The 6099-nt window shown below is 34.3% G+C and overlaps 1 protein-coding gene across 1 annotated transcript in view; it reads right to left on the reverse strand.

Moving 5' to 3' along the window:
- LOC117105634 (neuroendocrine convertase 2-like) overlaps positions 1–6099 on the reverse strand; it is a 20409-nt gene that overhangs the window by 13233 nt on the left and 1077 nt on the right. The window lies entirely within an intron of this gene.

The raw sequence follows: 6099 nt of genomic DNA on the forward strand, positions 1-6099 counted from the left end.
TAAGCAATGAAAATGTTGAGTTAAGGTTAGTTGCTGTCAAATTCATATTGCGTTATTCGTTAGCTGAAAATATAATTTGAATCGATGTCGAATTACGAAACGTTTAGGCTTGACACCATGACCTTTGATGTATAGTGTCAAATTTGTTAAAAAAACGTCATACTATAATGACATATTGATTATTTATTGTTTATATTCGGAAAAAATTCCAGACGCTCCAGTTTCTTTCATATATTCTTCCTTCTTCCTTTATTCTTTTATATTTTTATTCATAATTTTAACATATTACTTACACATAGGCTACGATCATAAGACTTATTTTTAAATTTTTTAACTTTTAAGGTTGGTCTCTATGTATACATTGGCCGTATTCGACTGGTCGTTCTTTGTTAAACCACGCTCACCTGCGCAGTAGTAAAATCCTACTTAACGAAGACAACCAGTCGAATAGAAAACTGGTAAATACTTGACAAAACAAAATGGCTGCATAGTTACCGCGATACACGCTGCGTAATCAAGGCTGCTTCGGATTGTGGCAGTAGGGCCTATGGGTTTTTCGTGAAAAAAAAAATGTTTTCATCCAGTTTTTGAATTCTGTTAGCCTACAATTATTTTTTGCCTTCAATGTGGGTAAATATTATAATTTCTATTTTCTGAAATTTAACCTAAATTATATTAACGCAAATGTTGTTGCTAAACTGACCAATCGGCCATATTTTTTTTGGTCACGTGCCTAACTTAACGCTGATAACGCATTCTGGTTACGTTATATCTCGTTGTCAATGAAGCCTATTTTACGAACCAATCGAATGAAAATAATACTCAACGAAAATTCGTACTCAACTAAATGAACTAGTCGAATAAGCCTATAGTGTCTGTATTTAACATTTTACTATCCTTATCAATTTAAAGTCAGAGGTATATCCTGGTCCGGATACTATAACGTCACTATTATATAGGCTTATCTTCATAAAACTTCTACGAATGGATACCGTGTTCGAAGCAAGAAATCAAGTTGTCTTTACCCAGTACCGCTCGTTTATATTATTCGGTGGGAATCTATTCTAATGTTCTCGATGTATTCGTTGACCCAGTTAAAAGTATTCATGTTCACAACAATCGATTGTTACAGAATATTATTATGTTAATCGGATAATATCAGCATACACACATACGGAATAGACGGAATAGACGGTAATGACCATCGACACATTGTTTACCACATGCAATATTGATCTGGTCGAGTCGAAGCTTAAAGGCTATTCCAATGGGCCTACTCATGGATATGGTTATATTGTTGTGCATTTTAAAGAGTAGGCCTATCAAATGACTTTAAATCAGTTTAACTGTTTTAGTAGATATCAAAATGACGATGCGTTAGATATATAACAATATTAGTAATCTTATATATTTATTTATATTCCAGTATTATAATTATCAAAATTAGAATATATGTCGAGTGTATGCATAAAAATTACTGAATTCAACAAGTTTAAGAAACATCCCGCAAAAACTCACTGTCTTATATCATAATATTTAAACTAACAATCAGTAACAAATCATAATACAATAAATTTTATGCTATGTTATTTGTTACCGGTATCGTTTTCTGTGTAAAGTGAAAACCAGGTCGAAACGAACATAAAATAATGTACACTTGAATGCATTTAAGATAATAATGATATGTAATTGCATTCTAGGGATTCTTCGCAAAACAAACGGGCAGCCTATGATTAAGATTCGGAATAAGCATGTGAGGTTCCGACTCGTTGATAAATCTGAGCGAGTAAGGTTTCGCGTGACAATAACCCTATGACGTCACTTCAGTTGCGTGACGGTCTTCTGGTTAATGAGAAAACTCATTTTAACAGTCAAGAAAATACATGTTGCTAGCGCTAGGAAGATATTATCAGTATTGATATTATTATTATGATCATTATTGTTTTAATCAATTAGTGTTATGCATTAAAATAGTTGCATTTCACCACATGGTTTATATTATTATTCAAACTTCAAATACAAATACAGTCTAAGCCCTGTCCAGAATTACAATATCATCTTTTTATTGAAAAAAAAAAACCATGTGACATACCTGAATATGGTCATGATGACATCACGGCATGACCATATATAGGCACATCGTGCCCATATGGGCATACTGTATACATATTTTGTCAAATAAAATTTTATATTCAGGACTTTATAGTACTAATATTCTTCTATTCTTCTATTCCAATTTTTAAGAAAATGCCTAAGACACACCTTTTTAAATCCTATTGTGTCTGTTTAAACCAAATTAATACCGTAAATTAAATTTGTTTTTTGTTTTCTTTTTGTTAGTTAAGGTTAGCTTAAGCTGTAATTAAGTAGGACTTTAAACTGCATCTGGTCAAGCTGTCGGCGACTAATCCGACAGCCCCTCAGATGTGTCTTAGCGGCTGCTGAGGGGAGGGTGCTATGGTCACCCGGAAGCCAGTAGCAGCGCCAGCGGGGGCAGGGAGCTTAAGCCCCTTATCGGGCATGTCAAGGCTCCCACCGGCCACCCTCGTCGGGCAGTCGGACCAAAAAAAAAAAAATTAAAATAGGCCTACAGCAAGCCAAAACATGCCTTCACAGTCGTAGTGCCACTTCCGGCCATCCACAGGTCCCTATTTAAATATCTCATTTGGGAGGGGGGAACCCCCTCCCAAACCCTGGATGGAGGGAATGTATCCTAGCAAGAATAGAAACAACTAAACAAAGGGCGGATGAGCTCCTTGGCGAGTCAACGGCCATACATGTTTAGTTTAAGGAATAGGTTTAGTTTAACGATTATAATTTTTTTTATACTTCTGTTCTAATTTTTTTACATTTTTTTAAAATTTATTTTTGTTAACTGCATAAATAAGAGCAGGATCCACCACTTTTACGGTTTTTACATTGAATTTGACACTCGGCACTATGGATCCGCCGGAAATAGCGAGGTATAAATGTTTACAGATATCACTTGACAGCTCATAATACAAAAAAATAATGCTGGCTATAATTAAATGACATTATGATGTAATAGCTAAATTGTTTGGATTCATCCGTCTTATATAATAGAAACAATGTCTGGGTATGGACTGAGATACAAAATTGAAAATAAAAACCTGAAGTGTTGCTCAAGAATGCTGTAAATTTTTGACGTAACCGAAGGGGATGGGAGAGGGCTGGCCTCCTGACAGGGAGGGTCTTAAGCTCTCTGTTCCTACTCGCAGACTGTAACGTTTGTAATAATTCATTTCAAATCTAATAAATTTCATGTTCGCATGGAGTAACTAAATACAAGAAAATACAATACAATGGAGTAACTACAAATACAAGAAAAATTATAATCGCATTTAGATAAACAGTAAAAGCTTTAAAGCAGAGTTCTATTCAAATTCAAATTCAAATGTTCTTTATTTACAATTTAGTAAACAGAATTGAAGAATAACAACAAATTCTCAAAAATCAATACGATAAGAAACACTACAAAACAGATTTAACTTACGAATCAAAAAATAGGAAAGTAATGGAATTCACAAACAAATAAGTAAATGCGTTAAAAATGATTAAATTAACAATTACAAATAATTAAAAAAATTAATTATGAGCCAGTATTATAATGCATATATTAAAATGAGATCGTTTATTTTCTTCTGATTTTGTTCATATGTGCGATCCAGATCGTTTTGCTCTTATCGCACTACAGTACGTACACTAGTTACGGTATTCTTGTATTTTTTTAAACAGAGTAGAACAAAACCTAAAACACTTTTTCCTACGAGTGAGTATATATTTCGCATATTCCTAATATTATAATTAGTTCCGGTTTAATTAAAAACGAATTCTTAAAATTAAACAGTGGAAACGTGCAAAGAAATAATTAAATTTTTGTGGAGGCATGCATCTTGCAATTATGGAGGAAGATGCATACACCCACACTACTCTCTATGCTGGGGAAATGGAGCTCATTATTGCAAGCGATGAACGTACTAACCAAACTTACTACCCATGCTTTTCGCTCAGATTTGAACGTGTGATAAATTTAAACGGACTTCATAAATTAACCATCATTCGTGTCAATATTTACCCTTGACCACTGAATTAATTATTATGTGAACGAGAGTGAACTAAATTGTGAATATGTTCATGATTTGAAGGTGATATAATGGTAGATGAAATGATTGGCTTGAGAAAATATTTGGGATAAAATTAGGAACATAGAATTTTATAGACTAGGAAATTAAAAAAAATGTTGTATGCCTATAAAAAGACATGATATGCCTATATATGGTCATGATGTGATGTCATCATGACCATATTTAGGCATGTACCATGTTTTTTGTCAAACAAAATTTGGACAGGGCTTTAGTTTGAACACAGGCAGAGTCATGACAGCTGAATTTGAAATGAACGAAGAAATCGGTTACTCGAAGGACGTAACTGACTGAAGATTAAAAGAGCATGACAAAAAAAAATGTGACATGCCTAAATATGGTCAAGATGACATCACGTCATGACCATATATGGCGCATCATCGAAAATGAAACAAGAGATGTTTATGTAATTATGCAGAGGTTTGAAAGAAACGCCTAAAGTAATCGATGGAGTAGTAGAAGAGTAGAGTTATATCTCCATGGTTATATTAAAAGGACCGGCGGAAACGCAGTTTACAAGATAACAACGATTTTCACTTCCCGTGGACGCCATCACTACGGCCTACTCCCGACAGGGCTATAAATGCGAATATTAATAAACGAATTGATTTACATCTGGACTGGAACGGGTATGATTGTTTATTAGGCTAAATTATTCGGATGTCATAGATTAATAATAAAAAAGTATGATAATTTATTGATGTGTGGTAGTCAATAACATAAAAAGTACACATACATTTTTTTATGATTTCTTTCAATAATTAAAAATTAATATTACGCCCATATGGAGCTCTTTTAGATATCAACATACATCCGACTCAGAATATGTTGACACTATCCTCATCGTTATGATGGGCCTAATTATAATAATAATAATTGTCGACTTATATAGCGCATATTGTAGGGACCTCTATGCGCTTACAATATTACCCCCGGATCACTGGAGCAAACACATATGGAACATACACTCAAGCCCCATGGGGGAATTTCATAATGTTGCAGATGTATTCAGCGCAGGCTGTGCTTGAACCTACCAGGTACCCACTTGTACTCCTGGGTGGGGAGAGACAACCGTAGATAAAGTGCCTTGCCCAAGGACACAAGCGACTTGCACAGCGAGAGTTTCGAACCCCCGACTTTAAGGTTGGGAGTCCAACCCACAACCGATTATGTCTTTGGTTGCAAAGTATGTTGGTCTAGGAAGTCGTCTCCCAAAATTACCACATTGCTTTGGTTTTTCGAATGTATACTATAGCCTACTTATATTTAAAAAAATATAGGCTAAAACTTTCAGGAGTTTCCATAATGATGTAATTACTGATGTATACATAAACATTATTTTGGCTAGTGTTGAATGCATATATATTTAAGTGTTTATAAATGTTGTATAAACGAATGATGTACTATAATATTAATTAATTTAATGGTTATGCTCTATTCTCAACACATCATTATACTATACTGTATTATTTATTATTATTCGTTACTATTGGGCATAACATTATTATTAATATTTAGGTCTATTATTATTAGTTGTAGGCCTACAACTTTTATAATCTACTCCTACAGCAAAATGTTAACGTACGGCACCATCCTACCGGCACTGATCTGCTGCCGACCAGCATTGTTTTTCAATGATTTTGTAAACTTCAGAAACATAATTAACGAAATATCTTACCCTAAATTCACGAACTTCTAACAGTAAACGCCCTTTAAACACCATTCACTAAGAAAATAACTGCAGATACACGTTCCCATGGTTACTTTGATTGTTAATTAACTACCTTGCGCTGGATAGGGCCAAAACATGGCCATTCGTGCTGAACAAGTAAGTGTGCACGTCTGGAGAGTGATGAAAATACCCAAAGTGAATTCACGTGGCTGAGCACGTGCGACAAGACCTGTTCAACTGATTGAAAGTTTAGCATTTCAGTAC

This window comes from Anneissia japonica, unplaced genomic scaffold, assembly GCF_011630105.1.
Source record: "Anneissia japonica isolate Jap-2015-1 unplaced genomic scaffold, ASM1163010v1 scaffold287754_len4335492_cov202, whole genome shotgun sequence".
In the NCBI taxonomy this organism is placed as follows: Eukaryota; Metazoa; Echinodermata; class Crinoidea; order Comatulida; family Comatulidae; genus Anneissia; species Anneissia japonica.